This window comes from Pezoporus wallicus, unplaced genomic scaffold (genome assembly GCF_028554395.1).
Source record: "Pezoporus wallicus isolate ANWC-B61680 ecotype Strahan unplaced genomic scaffold, APGP_CSIRO_Pwel_v1 scaffold_3294, whole genome shotgun sequence".
NCBI lineage: Eukaryota > Metazoa > Chordata > Aves > Psittaciformes > Psittacidae > Pezoporus > Pezoporus wallicus.
This window is the reverse complement of record NW_026635478.1, coordinates 14,099,378-14,124,879: the sequence shown is the minus strand read 5'-3', so window position 1 is coordinate 14,124,879 and position 25,502 is coordinate 14,099,378. Positions and strand designations below refer to the sequence as shown.

Genomic DNA, 25,502 nt, shown 5'->3' with positions numbered 1-25,502 from the left:
ACTGCTTTACCCCGTCCATCAGTTCTGCAGCTCCATCATAGAAGGCCATCAAATTGGTCAGGCAGGATTTCCCCTTAGTGAAGCCATGTCACCAAGCACCTTGTTGATTTTCATGTGCCTTAGCATGCGTTCCAGGAGAATCTGCTCCCAGATTTTGCCAGGCCCAGAGGTGAGACTGACTGGTCTGTAATTCCCCGGGTCATCCATTTTCCCCTTCTTGAAAATGGGGGTTATATTGCCCTTTTTCCAGTCATCGGGAACTTCACCTGACTGCCATGATTTCTCAAATATGATGGCCAGCGGCTTCGCAACTTCATTTGCCAGCTTCTTCAGGATCTGCGGATGGATTTCATCAGGTCCCACGGACTTGTGCACGTTCAGGTTCTTTAGATGGTCTTGAACCAGATCCTCTCCTTCAGTGGGCCTAAGGTCTTCATTCTCACAGTCCCGTAATTCACAAGATATAGGGAGGAACAGGAAATGTAGAAGAGATGGGACTTCATGAGCCTCTAGGCTAAAGAATATAGGTAATATTAGGTTAAATATAAGGAAGAAGTTCTTTACTGTAAGGGTGTTGATGCACTGGGATAGGTTGCCCAAAGAAGTTGGGAATGCTCCATCCCTGGCAGCGTTCAAAGCCAGGTTGGATGGAGTCTTGGATGACACGGTTTAGGGACAAGTGTCTCTGCCCATGGCAGGAGGGTTGGAACTAGATGATCTTAAGGTCCTTTCCAACCCTAACTTTTCTGTGATTCTGTGATCCTAAACTGGGTAAAGCAGAGGTGATATTAGCAGGTTCTGAAATCTGGTGTTCAAGCAAGTGGCTGATTGGGAACAATGGAAGAAATATTTTGGGCAAAACACTGTGTGATCATCAGTACCCATTTTGCCTACCATGGAACAAGCTGGAACTCATTCTCTTTGCTTGGCCTCTGGGACTAGGTTCCTGGTACCCAGTTCTGCTTGGCTTGGGGTGAGTTGTGGAAGACTTGCGTAAGTGTCTATGGAAGCAAAAGGGGGAATAGTACTTTGTTCTAGAGCTTACATTTAAGATGATTTGGGGAATACAGGTAGTCCTACCTTGGCCTTTTCATTCATTTCCTGCTAAAGGTTGTGTGAGCATGCAGGATGGAATGGTACTGGAATAGAGTATCTCATGTTAACTGGTGATTGCTATGGTCAGTGAAGCTCCTCTGCCACTAAAGGAAATGGTACAGAACTTTTAAAGCAGCTTAGGTAGGTCAGCTTTCTGCGCTTTGTCCTCTGTCTTTGAAAGCAGGGAGAAAAGGACCCTTAGCTTTAGATTAGTGTTGCTCCTTTAAGAGGAATTGTAAAGGTCCTGAGAAGAGAATGCTAGACTGTTCTCCAAACCACCTGCTTGCAAAATGACTCCTTTCCAGCTACTGTGGAGATCTTACTATTTGTTTGTGATGCTGGGGAACACTTCCATAAACCCATCTGCTGTTTGTGTCAGTGTTCTGGAGAGTAGTTACCTTTTATGATGCTAGTCTATGCAAAAATTAGCCCTGAAAAAGTGGATTTTTCATTCAGTCATTCCCTGCAGACTTGCTGATTGCTTGTCTTTCAGCAACCAAATACAAAATACAAAGTTTTCTCACAAGTCATTTCATGCAAACCATAGCAACTGGTCTGCACATGGCCCGAAAGTCAGGCAGGTATAAGATCTCTCCCCCACTGGCTTCTTATGCTTCACCATTCCTATGTGAGCACAACTGACATTTGCAATAGCCTAGCCTGAGGAAGAGAATAATTCTTTATTTGCTGCAGTACTTGAATTAGGAGAGCTGAGCACATTTTTCTTAGTGCTCTTTTTATTGTCAAAAACCAAACCCTGGACAGAATGCACAGGTCTGTATTTTTTGACTGCTGAGTGGTTTTATCTCACTATGTTCTCATTATGGGGAGAAGCCCTCCTAGCAGATGATGGGTTTATTTCCTGTGGATGAAAGGCAAACCAATGTATTTTCACTGCTTCAGCTACCCAGACTCCAGTTTTGTTTTTTTATGATTCCTTAGTTACCCCATTACTGAGCAGTTGAACGTGACCACAAAAGGTAACTTTCCACTTGTTTGAGTTGTACGAATGTTGAGTTTTAAACTTTTAGAAGGCTATATTGTGTTGTAATGCTTACAGTGTATCTTGGCTCAGTGAGCAGAGGTGCAGGGAATAGAAAAAGGTGGATTTTTACAAATAGTGGTGGGTCGGTTTTGGTGTTTTAGCTTGCTCATAGTGTTCTTACTAAATTAAGCAACAAAGAGTCTCTGTAAGTTATGGGGAGAAAAACCCAACACCAAGTTCTATTAAAACCTTGCAGTAATGCATGCTCATTTTGAGCTGTTTGTTTTGTCAGCATTTGGTTTTGCTGTTCTGCCTTCTTGATCCAAAAGTAATTCCTTCTTTTTGTGTAGTAGCTCATTTTTACTATGAAGTGTGTGTGCTACCACTGTATGGGTAGATACAAAGCATCTAATTTTACCTTCCTTGACTGAATTAAAGCTCCATTTGAAAGCAGTAAGATGGATGGATGACTTTACCAGCAGATTGTAAGATAGCAATTTAGCAGTTAGAATTGGAAAGATTTCAGTATTGCCAGAATTGTGACTTTGAGTTTCCAGTCTTTCAAGAGTTCTCTTACAGCCTTGATCCCAGAGTCATAGGATTATAAATATGATTACTCACTGAAAAGAAACCAAGCCAAAAAACTAGACAAAACATTAGCCCTTGCAATTTAGGAGAAAAGCTTGAAAACATAACTCAAAAGGGGGGATGGGATAAAGAAAATAAAGACAGAAAAAGAACCTAGAATACATTACTTAATAAAAAAAAAAAAAAATCACTGTGGTTTTGTAGTATTTTATTTTGGAAAATGCTCTTAAACATGTATTTTAGAGGGACCTGACTGTTAATTTTTGCTGTAAATAAAGGGAGTAAAGAGTAAAAGGGGAAGTGTGCATTTGTAAAGCAAGTGGTCAGGCTATTGTAATAACAGGAATTGGCAGGAAGCTGGAAGTGAAAGAGGCTTCTCTTATAGTAACTTGCAACTGGAAGACTTATAAGGTAAGTCGAAGGACTGATTGTGCTCACCTTTTATTTTCAGTGGGAGTTGAGTGATGACTCAGCACTTTGCTGTAGTGTTCAAATGGATCCATTTATTGAGAGTGTTGAAAAGGGTGTACAGAGTGAAGGGAGTTAATACAAAAAGTGAATTAAGAACTCCAGAATACAGTGAAATTGTTCCTGCTTGTAATGGTGAGGAGGGAGTTTTAGCTGTGAAAGAGACAACAAAGCAATATACTCCCAAGCAGATTTTATCAAGTAACTGCAGCACTCTCTTGAAATACTTCCAAGTTCTTATTAGTTGCTCTGTGATTTGAAATTGCAGTGTTGGTTTCATGTTTTGGGGGCAAAAGTTACACCTCCTTGTGCTTCAGAACAGTGCTTTGCCTATAATGGGTGCTACTGCAGACAAACAAACAGTAATGCCAGTAAAGTAGAACTTGTTTTCTCTTTCTCCCCACACACCAGAGTTTCTTACAGAAACCTAGCCATTACCTATACTGTGTTACTTTTGAACTCTGTTTCACAAAAAGAGCAAAACTGATCTAAGAGAATACAAGAGGGTAGAGGTGTATAGTACAGAGAGTACTGAATACCAGATACAGTGCTTGTCATACACGTTAGCCGCATCTTGAAATTAGTCTTTAAACAGAGATTAAATTTTAAATACATTTCTTAATGGGATTTTATGTTCAGCTATATCATAAGTGCTTTAACAGCTGTCTCCGATTGTATGCACCTTTGACTATACCTGAGTTAACAGGAAGATAAAATTTGTTGCAAGCCAGAGTTGTTCACTGAGTACTTTTTGAGTAAAACGCATCTCTTACTGCTCCTCTGGAAGACTTCTCATTAGGAAAGAACTCAGTTGCCCAGCATCTAATGCATATACTTCAGGATAGCTGTGTCCTAGCTCTGAAGTATTTCATGTTCAGCCACTGCCGCGGATTCAATCATGTGTCCAGAAGCAGGCTGCTGAGTAATCCAGCGCTCAGGTGCAGAAAGGAGCAAGCTAGCATATTTTGGGAGGTTGCTGAATCTGACATTTGGAAGATACGAGGTAGATCTACATGAAAAGTCAAGCACATTGTGTGTTAGAATAACAGGCTCTGGAAAGTTGCTGTTCTGTTGTTTTCTGTTCTCCCAGCTGTTTCCCCTCCTCCTTTGCCACCTCACCCTCCAACTCTGTGCTCTGTGTTGTGTAGCTCTCCAATAAATTCAAAAGCTGCAATCTTGCAGCTTGTAGGGTTGAGAAACTTGGTCACTGGCTACTCTGCAGCAAGCGGTGTTTCAAAATTGGTAGTGAAGCAGAGAAGGAATAAACTTTTCCTTAAGAGTTGTAGGAATGAGTTCTTGTGGAATTTGCTCTCATTCAGACTCATTTGTAGACTGCTTTGATACATGCTTCTAATCAGATGGGTTTGTAAGAACCATTGTGTAACCCTTCCTGTATCCAGTGTGTACGCAGAGAGGAGTCAAAGCCATGTATGTGCCGAAATTCAGATGTGTGATGGTCCTTCAACCATTACACAAGGCTAACGTAATGTTTCCTGCTATTTAAACAACTTTAGAGGAGGATGAGCTTTTAGACAATTTCAGAAAGAGTTTAAATAAGAACTTACTTTCATCTGTCTTGGGTGCTGTGTGCTAGAGTTTGAAAAACATCTGAGTAAGGTAGTATTGCCAGGGTAAGGGGCTGAGCTATTTTTTTCTACCTTCTTGAAATAGCAATTCCCTTCTCTTCTCCTGTTTTGAGGCCTTCAGTATTGGTGCAAAGTTAACCTTAGTGTAAGCATGGTTTTGGCTGCAGAGCAGAGGAATTGGGTTCTGTCAAGCAAGTGTTCTACACCTATACATCCCACCCTGACAGAGTGAACTGGTTGAGGTCATCTCTGTTCATCCCCTATATTGCTGATTAGACGTTAGAAAAGCTGCCAGCTGCTGTGGGGAACATGGAGACTGGTAATGTTTTTCGGTCTGCTTCAAACTGTTGACCTAGATACACGGTAAAAGGCGGAATATCCCTTGACCAGCCTGTCATCTCTGGAGCCATCTGGCTCCTTCGCATGCCTGCATGTTTGCATTTATAGTTCAAATGGTGAAAGTCTGGATGGTGCCTTGGTTTCATGGCTCATGCACTAAATGGATAAAGCAAAAACATTTATTAAGTGACTTTAAGAACTTCATTTAAACTTACATGAAAGCTGTCTCCCCCAGTAATAACTCAGTTTCTGGTATTCAGTTACTATGTTTTTCTTTTAAAGTAAGATTAGGAATGATAGATGAGCAAGATAGTGGAATCATAGGAATACCCAGGTATTCTGAAGTATTGTACATCACATTGACACTGTCCTGTAATAGCTGCACAGCTCAAGTGAAGGGTTTGTGGGTATTTTTATTTGTAATGCTTCAGTTGTCAGTGAGTTTGCAACTTTCCAGCTAGCATTTTAGAAGTAGACTAGTCAAAGTTTCCTACCTAAAACTAGTAATTTAGCTAGATTAAGAGAAATGAGTCTAACATTACAAAAAGGCTTGCAACAATTCTTGGTAGTGCTTGCTATCTCTGTGTATGTATGTGCACGTGTGTGTGTGTTTGTCCACAGAACAAAAAAAGCTAGGGAAGAATTGTCCTGATGTTATGCGTACTTCCCAGGTACTACCTGCTTTTGTTTTCTTGTAACTCTCTGCCAGGTTTTTTATTAATTCAGTCAGGTTTGGTAGAACCCACCAAGCCCCCCCATTTTATTAGTGGTCACTACAAATGAACACAAAGCAGACAACCCTTGCCCCTTGAAGACTGTAGTTAAGAAATTTGATTGAGTGTAATGGTTGATGCCCAGACAAAAAGTGAACTTAAGGGCAGGTAGCAAGTTCACTAATGTGTGTTAGGTTCTTAGTGCTTTAAGTCTTGGTTGATGGCAGTCAATCTAAATGGGGGCAGTTGGCTGCTGTTTTTGTGAGAGCTTTTAAAAGAACATCTGGCATCTAGCTTTATGTGTTGAATAGATTCCATGCAGTATGTTTGGCAAAGAAGTCAGCAAATAACATTCGGAAGATAAACGTGTCAGTGAATGCTTAGGTGAATCATACATGTTCAAAACATGATGAGAAAGGAGTTTTTACAGCCAAAGTAGAAAGGTAGTGGATTTTGTAGGGATGTGTTACCAATAAAAGTGTGGAATGATGTGAAGGTATCTTATATAATAAATATGCCACTGCATGACTGCTGAGCTGCAGCGGCATTGCCTCTCACAGAAGTAATTCTTTACAGAAAGTTAGAATCCATGATCTAATGCTGAGTGGTAGAAACAACTCTTTGCTTTTATGTTGAGAGTTGCTTCATTTGCTTGTGTTGACATATCAATTCTGTTTAGAGTTAGGATCTAATTAATTGGAAAATTAAGTGCCTTGCAGTCATTGTCTGGTTAGAGTGCAGCAACAGCAGATTCTTATTCTGGTACTAAAATGACAGTCAGAGGAAATGGGCCTTTTTTTGATGGGGTTTGGGTTTGGTTTTGTTGTTTTTTTTTTTTTGTGTTTTGTTTTTTTTTTTTGTCTGGTTTGGTTTGTTTTTTTTTTTTTATTTGGTGAGACCTTGGCTTCTGCATTTCTGGAGGACAGCTTTCTCTGTCCATTTGCTAGGACCTTTGAAGAAGATCCTCTACAGTATGCCTTCAGTATACACTTCAAAATTCCCCCTTTGGGAATCAGAAAGCTGTTCTGTGTATTCTTCCCTCAGAGCACGGGTTTGGCTGAGCGGATGCATCTGCCTCCAGCCATGGCTGTGCATTAGCCGTGGCCCTTGCTGTCCAGAGCACCTCTGCAACCTCTCAGTGTATGTGGAATATCCAGGCACATCCAGTGTGATGCTGGGTCAGCTGTGTCTCTTACGGACAAGGGAATTGTTAACACCTCTGTTATGGATGAAGCAAAAGTCAGGAAGCCTAGCCCAACTAGAACCATGGCGTCATTTTAGAAGCTGGCAGGATTAAAAATAAGCCTTTCATTTGTGTGCTGGACACATCTGCTCAGGTACAGATGACAAATGTCAGAGCCTAATTTTAGTGGGAGTCTTTTTTTTTTTTGCTTTATTGCCTCTTTGTTGAATGTATGCAATTGTAAGCATCACAAGTTTTAAAAATAAAATATCTCTAGTCTTTTAAGCCACAAAGTACTAAATATAATGTATTTCTTTAGTTTTGTTTGCCTGACAGTGAACTGGAGGCTTGATCTGTGCTGTTATGAAGTGCTTTGTTACATTACACAGAAAGATTAATCAAATCTCATATCAAGTAATTATCATCTGCTTCTTCAACAGCATGCTCTTCTGTCATACCTTCATAGCATGGTGGTTGGAGATTGAAGATTTTAATACTATTTCCACTATAAGGCTGTGTGTAAAAGGCTGTGTGTCAAGCGAATGGCTTCCTGTATCTGCACTTCTTAACCTTGCAGAATGAAGAACCTGCAAATCACCTTCAATGCTGTGTATGCTGACTAACAGTGAGAGTCACAGCAGAAAAGCTACTTTCATTCAGCAGTTCTTTTCCTGTGCCATGTGAACGACATAAAACACAATGTAAAGGGTGCTAAAGACCACAGTTTTAATATATAGAAATCTAAAGACAGATCTCCATACTTGTTCTCTATTAACTTGCTTATGTTTGGCTCCAATAGTGAGTTTAATGGCTTGATTTATAGTGCTGTTGTTTTGCTTACAAATTGGAAATGTTATTGTGCTAAGCCTGTGTTTAAAATCAATGCAGAGTAATTGCAGTGTTTTCATAGTTTAAAGGCATTAACAAGAGAAATGTGCTATAGCAGCAGTACTTGGCACAAACACAAGCAATTACAGCTAAAGTCCATGTCCATTTCCAAGCTAATTTCAACAAATTTTTACAGTATAGGTTCTTAAACTTTTAAAGTTGGTTACTATAGACAGAGGGATAAAAAACATCAGGCTGAGCTATCTGTTTAGAACAGGTATGCTGCTTATTTGTCCTCCAAATGCAGTTTTTAAGATGCCTGTCTCCAAGTGTCTGCTGCCTTACTTGTTTTAAAGTATAAAATCTTTGGTCACATTGAGACTTCGTAGCATATAATGTTTTGTATTCTGCAGTAACTTTACACTTTGCCCTGTCTTCCTCCTATTCACCATTTTTGCAACTCTCTTGTGGACAAATACAATCAGTTGTGTTTGGTATACCTATATTAACATATTTGCAAGTTCTAACGCTGGCGTAGTAGCACACTGGCTACTAACAAATCAAGTTGCTCAGTCTAATGGACAGGATCCACTCCTCCTGTAATAAACAAAGCGTGGTTGTTTGATTTCTGTGACTGTCAGCAGTGATTTGGTAGATTAATTTGATATATGTGCAAATTTTCCACTCGGGTTTGTTTGGTTGGTTTTTTGAGTTGCCTAGTTTGCATATTGGAGGAAGTTTAAGGTGCAAGAAATGAGAATGTGCTGTTATATCTCACTTTCTCTGAAGGTGGTTGTGGATCTTCTGTGGGTAGAGGAGCAATGGTAATTACAAATCCACAGAGGTAGTAGAAAGCCTCTGGAGTAGGTGCTGAGTAATTAGAGATCGCTTCTGAGTTGTACTGTTGCATTTTACTTGGCAAAGCTTAAAGTTGACTGAGTCCCTGTAAGTATTTATACTTCTGATATGAAAGAAGAAGGGGAGTGGTGCAGGTGGAATTTCACTTATAATCTCTTGCTAGGTGAGAATTAAAGGCATAAGAAATGTGCACAAGACTTGTCATGAAAGCACTGAACTAGACAGTAGCTAGACAAGAGGATGTATATTCTTTAGCTGATGTCATAGTATGGCCTGATGTTCTCTGATGCGTGACAGACAAATAGTGACAGCTGTCACAAAGCATTTAATTTTAGGTTTGGTGTGATTCCAAAATCATTTTGCCCAGCTATGTACCTACACACCTCCACTTTGTGAAAATATTACAATTTGAAGTTACTTTATGAGTTAGTTGCTCAGTTTTGCTGTACAGAAGTGTGTGCATATATGTCTTTTGTATTCAATTGAAGTTATGATGCACAGCTGCTCAGTTATTTTGTTATGAAGATTAAGGAATTTTCTCTGTCAAATGTATAAATGTAGGGTTATGTCAGTATGTCATCAGCATTTTACTACTTTTTTTTCACTGTCAGAATTTCTTCAGTCCCATTCAGCTGGAGGAAAAACATCTTGCTTGTTACTCCCAGTATGGATTGATGCCAGGAACTCTAAAAAATTCATTAACGTTGTGTGTTAACACTTGAGGAAAAAATAAAAGGGTTCTATCTTGAGCTGGGAGAAAAATTTCCATTATTGCTGTTGTACTCTTCATGTAATTGCTAGTTTTCTTGCAGTGCAGTTTCTTGGTTCCGATGTCCTCTCCAGAGGTGAAAAGCTGCTTAGAAATTCAGGTGACAGTATCTTTATATGCCCATTAATAAAATTCTACTCTGTAGATAACTACATCACTACTGTGACACTGTCTACATCAAAAATTCAGCTTTGTTCCATTTTGCAGCCTTTTAAATTTTGCTGGGGAGTGTAAGTAAAATGGTAGAAGTGATCCACAATTCATGAAAAGGATGTATGGAGTACTATAAGAACTTAAATGATGATGCACATTCCTTAATTAAAAGATGCATATGGGGGAAAGAAAGCTGAAAGCTCACAGATTTTTAAATCACATCCTGCTATCTTTCTTCATCCTCCAAGTTATATTAGACATCTGTTTGGTGCTGTTTCTGCAGCCACTCTGATGACAGATTTGGTATGGACAGAGTGAACCCACTTCAGGCACTTTCTCCATCAGACTTATTCAGGCAGGCAACATGTGCTATGTGCATGGTGCAGAAATGCTTGTGGAACACCCATCCACAGATTGCCCTCCACATGTGTAAAACACTGTGATAGATTGAAACAAACTAAATGACTTTTGTACGAAAGATGAAAAATATAAAAAAACCTATCAGAGGCTGCAGCAAAGTGCTAGATTTTTAGTTCTGTACAGTAGTATGGATCTTGATAGTCAGAAATGACCATGTGATCCTTGTGAGCGGACAGTGTTACAGAGTAAGCAAATTACCCCCATGGATCATAGAACTACTGCTTCAGGGAAACTCTTCTCTGAGCCTGAATCTGTGCTTCTGTTTACTTTGCTTTCATAGTCAAGTCACACCAGTAAGCTTCCTGCTAGACTTTCAGTTCTAGGAGCACTAAAAACCCATGAAGTCTCTGTTTTATATTCCCAGAGAAACAGAACGCCCATCAAAACCAAGCTGTAAATACTCTTGCTTACTAGTGTCATTCCGAGTGTTACCAAGCTGTTTGTGGTGGGGATGTCTAATACGAGCATTGTTTTTTTCTCTAGTGGTCTAGGATGCAAACTGACAAAGATTAGTATTTATAGTACTGTGAATGTCAGACAGAGGCTATTAGTAAGCAATACTTTGTAGGCAAACATATTTCTTTTATTATACTGATACCTCCCCCCAAAAGGGATGATTTTGGGCATACAACTTCTTTGTTAGATTTGAATCCCTCTCATCCTTAACATTTCTTCAGATCACTGCCATCGATTTTCTAGGAAGCAGCCAGGTTTGAGATACACCCATCTTGGATTTAAAGTTAGTGAAAATTAATCACTGAGAACAAGGACTCTCAAAAACTCCTGAATGGTACTGATGTCATCTTTGCTTCTAAATGCTATAAACGCAGTATAGCTACTGCAGAATTATTTATGCATAATGAAAATAGCCACTATTATTAAGCTCTGGCACAGCTACCACATGCAGCAGTAGTGAATGGTGGGACAATTATAATATAAGCATTTTGTTAACAATATTAGGGATAAATGCATACTAAGGTATTTGGGTGGCATGATACAGAAAATCTTATCTTTCTTAATTTTTTAAGATTATTTCTCTCATAGGTAATAATATTGTCTCAGACTTGAGAAGCAAAAGGTCATGTTACTGCTTCGTTTTGGCATTCTGTTCAGCAAGACAGCACAGGAGGAAGGAGAGCATGGGAGGAGTCACAGCCAGCCTGCGATTCTGGGATACTTCTGGTCTGATTATGATTGTTTCACAGATTTTCGATGTGGTCTTTAGCAGGGCACTCTGTTCCTGTGTATATCAATTCTTTGCATCTCAACTAGAGATAATCATGCTTATTTTGCAAGGGTATTTCCTGGAGAAATTTATTACTGCCTGTGAGACGCCTTAGGAATACAGTGAGGGAGCCATATAGGTGTCTAGATTGATAAATAAATGCAAATTATACAACCTACAGATGAGGTGACCTAGGTGCTCACAACATATGTCTCATTGTAATAATTTTTTTTAAAGTCCCAGCATGCTTAAGTGTTGGTGGTGAGCTGTAAGGTACAGAGCATGTTGTGTGCATTTCTAGTATTATTCTGAGGATCAAGTATTTTTCTTTCTGTGATTCTAGGGATTTATGCCATAGGATGTTATAATAAAGGATTTGGACAACAGTCACAATTTTCATGTAGGGATTATTACTGTAGACTCAAACTGCATATTTATCCTGGGGGGCATGGGGAGGAAGTGAAAGGAGGTGAGACTTTCTCTGTTTTATTGGCTCTTGGACAATAAATATAGTTGCATAATGGAGAATCCAATTCACTCGATTTCTGAACTACTTTAAATATGTATAGGGTTATAATGGCCTACACTTGTCTGAGGTTAATAGACCACTCCAAACACTATTTAAAAATGAGCGAAATAGAGCCAGTCCAGAAATTGTCCTGAAATCCTCTGAAAGTAAGTGAAGCCTGTACATAACTAATGCACCATAAAGCAGAACTGGTGAACTGAATTCTGTTCCAGTAGTTGTAGAAATTTATTAGAAGACCCACTGCTTATTTTCAGGGTATTTTACTACTTACTGCCAACTTCTTAGAAAAATATGAGGAACAAATAATGCTGAAAGGAAATTCAAAAGCATCTTACGTAGTGGTAAAGCTGTGGCATACCTCAGACCTTACGCAGCTGTTTCAAAGAAAATAGATGTCTTTGGTGAACTACTTGACCACCAGATATATGCCCTATTTCTTCTGCAAAGTGCTGAGATTCCACTGATTTGTAAAAGATGTACTGAGTGTTTAATACCTAAATTACTTTCATTGTCCTGTGCCATGCAAGAAACAAATTGTACTGTTCTAAATTTAGTTATGAATGAATTCACTCTGTTTAGCTTCCGTGCTTTGAAACAGCTTTCTGTTTATTCTGTGGAATAGTATACAAGTGCATAACTGATGCGCTAAAATTAGAGTTCATTTGATGGAGAAAGCCCTCTGAATTATAAGCAAAAGATGACTAATAAGTCATCCTGTGGACTGTTTCAAAATGTCATACCTCCTATATTTGTCATCTCAAACTTTGTTCATGTGATATCTTGCTTACTGCCTGGGAAGGAAGGGAAAGTCTTGTGTCATGTTTAGATGTGCTTGGTTTCCTTTGGAAGTACCAGTACCACAACTCTGCACAAAATCTGCTTCTTACTGGCAGCTTTCCAAGTATTGCTGCTTTTGACAGCTTCTTTTTGTGCTGTGTATGAAGTGAGAGGCACTTCTTGATGAGTCTTGGGAAATGTAATCTGCAGTTGTTTCACAAACTGGTGTGTAATAAGATACAGACTTTTCCGTGTTTAACACTCATATGAAATTATGTTTCAGTTCAATATGAAGAAAAAAATCTGCAGTTTAATTTTAAAAGTTGAAAGGAATTGCACCAGGCTTTAAAATTAGATCCCTTGTTAATATTGAAGATTATTGGAAGTACGTCAAAGCATTTGAGGAATTTCTGGAGAAAATTTTACTGTTGTGAGGAAAGCTTGTGTTCCATATATGATGAAAGCTTACAGCAAAGACCTGTTAGTTACATAGCTGAGACTCTTAAATGCAACCTTAATTATGCAAGCTTTTATCAGTTATATATAGAAGACAGCCCATGGATAGAGCAGTCTAATATGTCTTGTGACAGCTATGACTATATTAAATTGCATACTCTGGTGGCATTCTGCCAGCCAAGTGGGACTGTAAGCTGGAAATACTAGGATTATTTTAAAATGCTAAATCTGTCTCATTGCTACTTTATTTCTCTAGGTATGGAGCTTGAAGTATTGAAGGTTGTAGAAAGCAGGCATTGCATCCCAGATCAGCAGTTGCAATATTGCTGTTATGCTGTAAATTGTGACATTCTTATGGTATGCTTTACATGCTTGTTAAAGACACTGCTGCAGTGAGCCTACTCAGTGATCCTAAACAGCTGAGGATACCTGTTTCCTATGAAAATTTTGGAAAGCATCTTTTTCAGAGAAAATGCTTTTCATCAGCTGATTATGTATTTTCAGTATCTATGCGGTTTGTTCCCTCTGAGTGTGTGAACCGTATCCATGAAAATACATTTATTGCTTTGCTATTCCATCTGCTTTTGCTTCTAGGACATCATCTGATATCCCAGTCCTTTCCATGGGATGTCACTATTTCTAGAAGCAGTGAAGTTTGGGAACTGTGCCATAAAATGAGTTGGCTCATGTCCCCCAAATAAAGTGAGATTTCAGTATGATCTTCGCATTTGATGTGCAGCCTCTTTCTGTAGTACTGAATTTTATTTCGGGTTTGAATTGTGTTGGAAGAGGTCAAGAATAATTTTGGTGGGGCTTGGAAATACTTACTGAGTTCTTGATTCTGCTGCATTATGGGACACATTGTAGTCTCTTTTTGTCTCGCTTCCATTTCTGCAAAACGGAAAAACCTTTGTTTTCCTTAATTTTGTTTTGCCTATCTAGTTGTGGAGTGTCTAGCATACAGCCCATGGGTAAGATCTTGCCCAGAGAGCCATTCTGCCAGGCCTTCTAGCTTCCCAGCTCTATTCTATGTACGGAAGCACAGAGCAGGATCCAAAGTGTGCCAGTCAATAATAGAATCATAGAATCATAGAATAGTTAGGGTTGGAAAGGACCTTGAGATCATCAAGTTCCAACCCCCCTGCCATGGGCAGGGACACCTCACACTAAACCATCTCACCCAAAATAATGATGATAAATAGAAGCAATAATGATTGCTTTCTTTTCAGAGATGTAATGCCCATTTTGTACTTCTGTGTTAGTACAAAAGAGAGAAAGTAAGGAGAAAGTTTATTGGTAATTCTAATAGAGTTAACATATCTAGAAATAAGTTATTGACACTTTTGATAGGTATGGGAGGAAGGGGAGGTCAATTCCTTATGGAAAATTAGTAATCTTTTTGAGAGGAACGTGCATCTTTCTGTGTATGCTGTTGACCCAGAGATTTCTTGCTGTTTAATTATCAGCTAAACCATTGCCTCAGCAAAACTTCTGAACTAGGAGTAAGAAGTGACAAATAGTAAACACACTTAAAAAGGGCAAGTTGTGCATGGAGATCAAAAAACACATGAAAGTGAGATAATAATTGTGTGAACACATGGTCCATGAATGCAGATGTTTTGAATGGAACATGGCTTCATTTCTTCCTGCTGTACTTGAGGCAGCTGTGGGGAATGAATCAGCTGTGGGGAATGAATCAGCTGAAAGGATTCCTGCTTTTTACTTGTAATTTGTATTATTTTTTTTAAAAAGTGGAAGGAGTCTAAGTACAAAACTTGTCAAGAAGTTTTTGGTTTACTCTGTTTGGAAACTGCCGTTCTTTGATGTTCTTGGGCACATTCATCTGTCGCCAGTGAGCAGGGGCTTAAAAGATCCATCTGTTCCTCAGGTGTGTCTTTTGCCATTGTTGACACCATCTGCATATTTAAAAGTCCATCCTTTACTCTCCATTTCTTCTGTTTCTGCTCTCCTCTTTTTTGATTTTGTTCAACTAGCATGAGACCTGAAGCACTGCAGAGGATGAGAAAGGAATTACTGAGGTTTAGCATTTAATTTCATGAAGAATGGAGGATCAGCTAACTGAGTGCACCAGATTTGCAACATACAGATTAGGTTAGTTAACATTAGGATAGTTAATCAGGGTAATTTCATTGTGTGAAATTGCATTGTGATATAATTGAAAAAACAGATTTTGTGCACCTTCTTGGGGGAGCAGACTGCCCAGAAATCTGTACAGTGTTATATTTTCCCTCTTCATCGTTACTTATTATAAAAGCTAGTTTTATATCTCTTTTTTTACTTTTGTCTATTTTTGAAAAATAGTCATTACTTAGTAAGTTACATGTTGGAAGAGTTAATTGTAACCTGCCAATATATCCATCGAGTTTTAATAAAGCTTACTGCCTAAAAACCTACAAGATGAGCATAACTGTCCTGTGTAACTCAGGACAGTGCCTTTGGAAATAAATGTTCAAATAAATTGCATTATATTCATTCTTTACTGGTTAGGACAGAGAACTGAGAAGTGAGTTACAAGAACCCTGTTTCAGGGAGTGCTGTTGACTTGCTGTGACATTTTATCTGGACTGAACGCTCTGTTCTGATTTTTTTGTGGGAAGGTGCAGTGGTACCCATGTTATGGAGGTACTGAGACTTAGTTGTTTAAACACGCTGCAGGACTGTAAAAGTTTAAATTACCGAAACGATTTCTGTTTGTATTCCTGGTGTGGGAATTTGAAATTAAAAGCCTTAGCAATATTAAATGGTTAATAGTTGAGAAGATGAAGCAAGTACATTATATCTAGAGTCATTCTGGCTTCTTCCCAGGCTGGGATCCTCCCTGTATTTGTTGTTATCATTGTGTCTGTTAGTCATTTAGTTTTATAACATGCAACCTTACTAAAAAGGAGGGGTTTGTTGGTTTTGTTATGTTGGTTTTGGTTTGTTTTTTTTTTTTGGTGGGGAAAAGAAAGGATCTTGGACAAAAGCATGTGAACTTTATAGGTGTATTTATTTCTGGAATTCAGAAATATTGACTGTATTTCACTTTATCATTAAATTGGGTACTGGTCTATTGATTATTGCTGTTAATCTGTTCCTTTCTTTTCAGAGTCTGTCTCCAATATTTTGCTGTTTTCTGTTTGTCAGACCTGTAAATGCCGAGTCTGAATAATCTTTCACTGACTGCATAATCAATGTAAAATAATCAGTTGTAAAATGATGAGCATACCCATGTTAATTAAAGGCAAGCTAATGGACTGATAATAAATTACTTAAATGGTAGTGTTTCTGATTTGGATAAGAAAAATGTGACATAATTTACACTCAGACTTGTGTTATTCAGCATGCAAGATAATTTGTATATTGCAAGTCAAGTGATCTATTTGGAATAGCAGTTTTGACACCTTTCATACCATACATTACTTCTAGCTTAAATAGTTTATAGACTAGCTTTGCTGTCTAGAAGAATCATCCATGAAAAAGGTTTTATAGAATCATAGAATCGTTAGGGTTGGAAAGGACCTTAAGATCATCTAGTTCCAACCCCCCTGCCGTGGGCAGGGACACCTTATGCTAAACCATATCACCCAAGGCTTCGTCCAACCTGGTCTTGAACACCACAAGGGATGGAGCATTCACAACCTCCCTGGGCAACCTATTCCAGTGCCTCACCACCCTAACAGGAAAGAATTTCCTTCTTATATCCAATCTAAACTTCCCCTGTTTAAGTTTTAACCCATTACCCCTTGTCCTGTCACTACAGTCTCTAATGAAGAGTCCCTCCCCAGCATCATTGTAGGCCCCCTTCAGATACTGGAAGGCTGCTATGAGGTCTCCATGCAGCCTTCTCTTCTCCAGGCTGAACAGCCCCAACTTTCTCAGTGGGTCTTCATATGGGAAGTGCTCCAGTCCCCTGATCGTCCTCGTGGCCCTCCTCTGGACTTGTTCCAACAGTTCCACGTCCTTTTTATGTTGAGGACACCAGAACTGCACACAATACTCCAGGTGAGGTCTCACAAGAGCAGAGTAGAGGGGCATGATCACCTCCTTCGACCTGCTGGTCACGCTCCTTTTGGTGCAGCCCAGGATACGGTTGGCTTTCTGGGCTGCAAGCGCACACTGCTGGCTCATGTTCATTTTCTCATCGACCAACACCCCCAAGTCCTTCTCCACAGGGCTGCTTTGAATCTCTTCTCTGCCCAACCTGTAGCTGTGCCTGGGATTGCTCCCACCCAGGTGTAGGACCTTGAACTTGGCATGGTTAAACTTCATGAGGTTGGCATCAGCCCACCTCACAAGCGTGTCAAGGTCCCTCTGGATGGCATTCCTTCCCTCCAGCGTATCAACTGAACCACACAGCTTGGTGTCATCAGCAAACTTGCTGAGGGCACACTCAATCCCACTGTCCATGTCAGCGATGAAGATGTTGAACAAGACCGGTCCCAACACCAATCCCTGAGGGACGACACTCGTTACTGGTCTCCAGCTGGACATTGAGCCATTGACCACAACTCTTTGTGTGCAGCCATCCAGCCAGTTCTTTATCCACCAAGTGGTCCATCCATCAAATTGATGTCTCTCCAATTTAGAGACAAGGATGTCATGTGGGACAGTGTCGAACGCTTTGCACAAGTCCAGGTAGATGTCATCAACTGCTCTACCCCTGTCCATCAGTTCTGTAGCCCCATCATAGAAGGCCACCAAATTGGTCAGGCAGGATTTCCCCTTAGTGAAGCCATGCTGGCTGTCACCAAGCACCTTGTTGTTTTCCATGTGCCTTAGCATGCGTTCCAGGAGAATCTGCTCCCAGATTTTGCCAGGCCCAGAGGTGAGACTGACTGGTCTGTAATTCCCCGGGTCATCCATTTTCCTCTTCTTGAAAATGGGGGCTATATTTCCCTTTTTCCAGTCATCAGGAACTTCACCTGACTGCCATGATGGTCTTGAACCAGATCCTCTCCTACAGTGGGCGCAAGGTCTTCATTCTCACAGTCCTGCATCTGCCTTCCAAGACTTGGGTGATGTGGTCAGAGCCTTTGCCAGTGAAGACCGCGGCAAAGAAGTCATTCAGAACCTCAGCCTTCTCCAAATCCAGGGTAGCCAGTTCTCCTGAGAGCTTCTGGAGAGGGCCCACATTATCTTTTATTTGCAGTGTGCCTATAGAATCCCTTCCTGTTATCTGTAAGTTTTCCATCAGCTCCTCTTCTATCCCCTCACAGAGCTCCGCGCATTCCAGCTGCTCTCTCGCACAAAGAACAACTCTCCTTTCTTGTCTTCTTTTCCTGTCCTTCCTGTTTTAATCCTATACCTCACTAACTTGTAAAATGTGAAGTTAAACTCTGTGTTATGAAACACTGTAAAGGCATATGAGACTTAGGCCTGAGCTCAATTGCTTATGAAGTTCCAAGTCCTTTCAGTGCTTTTCTGTATTTGGAGACTTCCAACTGTTCAGATCATTACATGCTCCAAGTGCACTCAGGAAACATCTTGCTGCCTGGACCTGAGGCATAGTAGCCTGGGAGCATGATCAGCATACCTGTTAGTAGCCTTGTGGAAATGCAGTGCATCTTTCACTACATCTCTTTCAGATGTATTATTGTTTCTGCTTATCAGGGGTAACTTCAAAAGGAGAAATGTGGCACAACTGATAGGTACAAATGGGAAAAGAAGCAAACTTAGGACTCCAGTGAGTGCACTACAGAATTCTTCTTGTCATGATTTTGGAACAGATGGTTTTTGTCATGCAAGGACATACCTGTATAAGGAGTAGAGCTAAGGCAACTGTTCATGCAGAAGTCAGTGATCCCAAGGTAACAGTATAGAAATATAGTCTGGTGTCACCATTCCTGTCTATGAAATTCTGCAAAGGTGTGATTGCTGTGGGTAGATTGCTTCCATTGGCACCTCCCTGTGCCTTTCATGTTCTTCTGGATGCATGAAAGCACAGATCTTCCCTTCTTATTTCTCAAGCACTCACAACATAGCTAGTTATGATGCTACCGATCAGTGATCTTCACATGTGTGGGTGCTAGGAAGCAGCATCATACATTGCACTTAGTATGCTATTTCTTTGTTTCCAAAGGAGAGTTATTTCATTGGTTTGATTTAGAATAGAATAGTTCTAGTTGGAAGGAACCTACAATGATCAACTAGTCCAACTGCTTAACTACTTAAGGGCTGACCAAAAGTTAAAGCAAAATATTAAGGGCATAGTCCAAATGCTTCTTAGACACGGACAGGCATGGGGCACTGACTGTCTCTTTAGGAAGCCTGTTCAAGTGTCTGACAACCTTCTTAATGAAGAAATGCTTCCTAATGTCAAGCCTGAACCTCCCCTGACACAGATTTGAACCATTCCCATGCATCCTGTCACTGGGTACCATAGAGATGAGACCAGCACCTTCTTCTCCACTTCTCCTCAAGAAGTTGTAGGGAACGATGAGGTTTCCTCTCAGCCTCCTTTTCCTCATACTAGACAAACACAGAGTCCTTAGCCGCTCCACACAGGACATGCCTTTCAGCCCTTCCACTGGTTTTCGTGCCTTCCACTGGACATATTCAAGGACCTTCAGATCTTTCTTAAGTCATGGGGCCCAGAACTGCATACTCTTTAGTGAAGCCATACCAATGCTAAATATGGTAGAATGAACACCTCTTTTGACTGGCTGGTTATGCTGTGTTTGATGCACTCCAGGATGTGGTTTTGCCCTCTTGGCTGCCAGGGGACACTGCTGCCTCGCATTGATTGAGCCTGTTTTCGGCCCAGCACCCACAGGTCCCTCTGGAGGGCTGCTTGCAAGCCTCTCCTCTCCCAACTTCTATCTCACGTTACTCCATCCGAGATGCAGAATTCAGCATTTTTTGTTATTAAATTGATGATTGCCTAATTCTCCAATCTAACTGTTCCCTCTGCAAGGCCTCTCATCCCTCAGGAGAGTCAACAGCAGCTCCCAATTTGATTTCATCAGCAAACTTGCTAATGATTCATTCAACTGCACCCTCATTCTTGATAAACATTGAACAGAACTGGCCCTAGAATTGACCCCTGAGGAACACTGCTGGTGACCAGTTGCCAGGCAGATGGAGCCCCATTTTCTGCAACCCTCTGAGCTATGCCCTTCAGCTGGACAGTTTGTCTTGAAGAATGCTGTAAGAGGCAGTATCAAAAGCCTTAGTAAAATACCTAAAGACTACATCTACTGCTTTCCTTTCACCCACTAGCTGTGTGACTTCATCATAGCTGGATATCAAATTAGTTAGACAGAACTTGCCCTCTGTGAACCCATGTTGACTGTGCCTGCTGATTGCATTGCCCTTTAAATGCCTTTCAGTAGCACCTGGTATGATCTGCATAATTACTCCAGGTTAAGAGATTAGACTAGCAGATCTGTAGTTTCCTCATGCCCTTCTTGTAGATTGGAATAACGTTGGCTACCTTCCAGTCAGCACGGACCTCCCCAGACGTTTGGTAGATGATCAACACTGGTTCTGCTGTAACATCTACTAGCTCCTTCAGTACTCTGGGCCGAATCCCATCAGGCCCCATAGATTTATGTACATTCAGCTAAAATGTCTGGTGGGATGGAGGTGAGGCTGACTGGACAGTAGTTTCCCAGATCCTCTTTCTTACCCTTTTTGCAGATTGGAGTGACATTGGCCTTCCTCCGATCACTGGGCATATCACCTGCTCTCCACACTTTGTTAGAGACTCCTGAGGGCCTGTCCTAGTGGTAAAGACTGACATAAAGGAGATGTAGTGAGGGGTTTTTGTGACTAATTTTATTTTGAAATCTAATTTGTTATAACAGGAGCCAAATGCATTTAAAAATATAATTAATTATAGCAAACATACTTTCTTAGAATAAAAAGAAATCTTGTAGAGGTCTATAACTCACTGAGTGTAATGGACCAAGATACAGTTTATTCTGACTGATCTTCCTCCCACATACATAACTGAATACACTAGTGCTTTATATTCAGCACAAATATGGTTGTCTTCTCTATAAATACTATTTTTTGGTGTATTTTTGAGACAATAGGCTGAAGCTTTTCAGAAGGTAGGCATTAAAATAGTTAATTGTTGTTTTGTTCCAATTTTCCTCTATTCTTTCTGATTCTTAAATACGAAAGCAGTAGATACAGTATGGTTGTCTGTAGTTTCTGCTGCTTGCCTTGCAAGTGGATTCCATCCAGCTGGTTGTAGTTTATGCATTGGATGCAAGGCGGAATTAATGAATGCCTGAATGCCTCCTTTACGTCAGTCTTTACCGCTAGGATAGGCCCTCAGGAGTCCCTGGCCTCAGAGGTTAGAGATGAAGGCTGGAGAAAGGAGCACTTCCCCCTGATTGTAGAGAGTTCAGTTAGGGATAGACTTAACACCCATAAATCTGTGGGTCCAAATGGGATGCACCCAAGGGTACTGAGGAAGCTGGCAGATGTTGTTCTGCCACTCTCCATCATCTCTAAAAAAGCATGGAGAGCAGGTGATGTGCCCAGTGATTGGAGGAAGGCCAATGTCACTCCAATCTGCAAAAAGGGTGAGAAAGAGGATCTGGGAAACTACTGTCCTGTCAGCCTCACCTCCATCCCTGGAAAGATGGTGGAACTGGTCATTCTGGAGGTCATCCCCAAGCACGTAGAAAAAAAGAAGGTCACTGGGAGTAGTCAGCATGAATTCACCAAGGGTAAATCTTGCTTTACCAATCTAATAGCCTTTTATGGTGACATGGCAAGATGCGTTGACAAGGGGGAGAAGTGTACATTATCTACCTTGACTTCAGCAAGTCTTTTGACACTGTCTCCCATAACATTCTCATAGGTAAGCTTAGGAAATGTGGGTCAGATAAATGGACAGTAAGGTGGATTGAGAACTGGCTGAATGGCAGAGTTCAGAGGGTTGTGATCAGAGGAGTAGAATCCAATTGGTGGTCTGTAGTCAGTGGTGTTCCCCAGGGGTCAGTACTGGGATCGGTCTTACTCAACTTACTTATCAAAAACCTGAACAAAGGGATAGAATGTACCCTCAGCAAGTTAGCAGATCATATGAAGCTGGGGGGAGTGGCTGATACACCTGAAGGCTGTGCTGCCATTCAGCTGGACCTTGATAAGCTGGAGAATTGGGTGGAAAGAAACCTAATGGGGCTGAACAAGGGCAAGTGTAGGGTACTGCACATGGTAAGGAAGAACCCCAAGTACCAGTACAGGTTGGGGGCGAACATACTAGAGAGTAGTTCATCTGAGAAAAACTTGGAAGTATTGGTGGATGTCATGTTGACTATGAGCTGGCAGTGTGCCCTTGCAGCGAGGAAGTCCAATAGTATCATGGGGTGCATTGGGAAGAGTGTGGCCAGCAGGTCAAGGGAGGTGATCCACCCCCTCTACTCAGCCCTGGTGAGGCCACACCTGGTATATTGTGTCCAGTGCTGGGCTCCTCAGTACATGAAAAACAAGATTCTACTGGAGAAGGAGCTCCAGTGGAGGGCTACAAGGATGATCAAAGGTCTGGAGCACCTCTCTTATGAGGACAGATAGTGGGAGGTGGGCCTGTTTATTCTAGAGAAGTGAAGACTGAGAGGGGGGTCTCAATGCATATCAAGTATCTCAAAGGTGAGCGCCAGGAGGATGGTGTCAAGCACAAGAAGTTTCACCTCAACACGAGGAAGAACTCCTTTACGTTGAGGGTGGTGGAACACTGAAACAGGCTGCCCAGGGGTGTTGGGGAGTCTCCCTCTCTGGAGACATTCAGAACCCATCTGGAGACCTTCCTGTTTAACCTGCATTAGGTGGCCCTGCCTTGGCAGGGGGGTTGGACTGGATTATCTCCAGAGGTCCCTTCCAACCATAACAATTCTGTGATTTTTAATCATGTTTATGAACTGTAAATGTGTTCTTTGCAGGTTAGAATTACAAACCTGAGGAAATAATTAGCTATAATAGGTTCCATATGAACTTCTTACTCCTTTTTAATAGCTCTCACTAGAATGTCATCTTGGGCTTTTTTCAACTTCATTTTGTCCAGCTTTTGGTGCCACAGAATGGTGATAGAAAAGACCGAGGAGAGAGAAGCATATCAAGTGTATTTATATAGCATCATAAAAAAAAAAACCAAACACCTGTGTTTTTAGTATTTGTGGCATATACTTTTTAAGCGAGTCATTATAGTATACAGCAGCTTTCTAGGTGTTTTGCTCCCTTTTGTCCTACTGCTATGGGAAGTTCTCATTTTACGTCATCTGTGTATAAAAGGTTATTCAGAGAGGTAAGGTTTCAGACTATGTCTTTGTGGGCATGGTGGGTTTTTGCTAGTTAATGTATCATTTCCAATGAAAGCTCAATATAACAAAGCAACCTAAAAACTGCCTCTACAGAAGTGGCTTCTACTGTGTATTTGCATATTGAAAATATAGAGGTTGTCAGTAGATGTTTGGCAAGAGAACCTAACATTAAATATAGCCAAGGAAATTAGATAAGACTTTCCATTCCACAAATTTGTGTCATTATAGTTACACAATAAGCTTCTCATAGCACAAATAATTTATGTAGGAATTCTGCATTCAGCTCTAGTTGATTTCCAGCAAACCTGAAGTAATTAAAAAAGGTACTCTGAATAGGTGCAGCTGCATTGGGTATGTTACTCCTTTTCAGTAGCCTTGTCAGATGCTTATTGCAAAAGTGGGTACCGTAAAAACAATTAGTATTATATAAGTGAAGCTTGCTTTCTGTATTAATAGTTAGCTTTTTATGGCTAAATGAAAGTGATGGGGTAGAAACAAATCCATCTTGTGTGTCTAAAAAAAGGCTTATATTTTAGTCACCCACTTTAAGATACTTCTAAAATGGTATTATTTATGAATTTGTGGTGTCGAATTAAACATTTTAAATTCTTCCTCTAGTAATTACAGGAAATATCACATTTCCCTGCCTTACAGTGGCTATTTCTTGACTTTGCCATTGCAGGATGTTTCAATTTTAGTATCTCAAAACGTTTCCATCAAAGACAACATGAAAAATTATCTAGTTCCTTCCAGAATAAGCACAGGATTCTGATTAGAGGAAAGACAATGGAGGGGTGAGGATGAAAAGGTTGGCAGGGGTAACAGTATAGCTCAGGTCTGATTAGTCTGCTTTTTAAAACTTCCATTACTGGTCTGGCCTGTAGAGAACATAAAGCATAAGAGAAAATACCCTTCTATGGTATGTCACGCTTCAGAATTAAATAGTTTTCATGGTTTAGTATGCGTGCAGAACTTGCTTCAGGTCTGGTAGTCCAAGTTAGTTTAATTTCAGCCTTGCTAAACACTGGCAATATGTTCTGGTTATTCTATCGGTGCAGCTGTTATGACATGTTTGCCTACATGCAGCTAAAGAGCAGTCACCGTAACTATGGCAAGAGCACGGATGTATTCAGTAAGGTAATCCAGGTCTATGATGAGGGACACCGGAGGGATGATGTTGCCACAGCCTCCTTTTCTGTCCAGTGCAGAGCTGTTAGCTCCCTAATGGCAATTCCTTACCCTCTCCTTGACCTGGCATGTGGTATCTCTTCCGCCCTTTCTGAGAACTGTTGATCACTCATGTTTCCATGTATTAGCTAGTTACTAGTGAAAGGCAGTTTCGTTCTCCTTTGTGCAAACCAGTCACATAATGTGTGTTGAGGGGACAGAGGAGTAAGGCAACATGCTTGTAGTATAGTATTGAAGAAGGGAAATGGAAGAAGTTGACTGCTGCAGAGCAGTAAGAAAAAACGAATAATGGGATAGTAGGGGGACTGCAGGGGATGGATGGTTTAAAAGAAAAGAGGAGGGAAAATATGAGTAAGAAGAGAAGGGGGTTGGGAAGAGTCTGAGAACATGGAAGGAGAAAAATAGGGGTCAACATCTTTCTTTTTCCATTATTTCCTGGAGGTTGCTTCTCCAGGAGATAATTCAGATAGGCTGGCATGCCTTGAGGTTACATCTTCTAACTGGAAACATCAAACACACATCATTCTTTTTTCCCCTCATAAAGTTTAACAAGAAAACTATGCGCTATAGCTGCATCCAGCATCCTCACTGTTGGATTCATTGGCTTAATGGTTTAAACACACTATTTTCATTTCATCCTCCAGTTGTCTTTCATTTCTCTTTTGAAAAGCTGGGAAAGGAGGTGTGATTGCCGGGTTGTGACTGAGGTTAGCTTCACAACTCTTGCATGTCTCAGCTTTCCCCCAAGCCCAAGACTCCTTCACCATTTTCTCAGCTGGTTCTCCCCTTTCAGGCACTGAGCTCTGGAATGTCTAAAAGATGTAAGTTTTAGAATGATCTGTTTCCCTGTACCTGCATCCTTGTGCTGTCATCTGTAGTTAACCATTTTGTTCACAACTTGGTATGCTTACTGCCATGAAGCAGCCAGACTTAGTTGTTCTTTTCTTACGTTAAGCCCTTGCAGCCTGAGAGAAGAGCTTTGTCTATTCTCAGTCTTTCCTTTAGCTTCTCTTTCTCTCCTTTCTTCTCCAATTTTTAACTCTCTGCACGATGCTGTTTCCTTTTACA

At 40.6% G+C, this 25,502-nt stretch overlaps 1 protein-coding gene and 1 long non-coding RNA gene across 4 annotated transcripts in view; one reads left to right on the top strand and one right to left on the bottom strand.

The window, feature by feature from the left end:
- Positions 1–25,502, top strand: part of TSPAN9 (tetraspanin 9) — a 153,677-nt gene that overhangs the window by 80,374 nt on the left and 47,801 nt on the right. The window lies entirely within an intron of this gene.
- On the bottom strand, positions 14,953–24,481 carry LOC130609615 (uncharacterized). Its single transcript, XR_008974825.1, has 2 exons — positions 24,348–24,481; positions 14,953–14,982 (listed from the first exon to the last, which is right to left on the bottom strand). It is a non-coding gene; the product is annotated as an uncharacterized LOC130609615 (long non-coding RNA).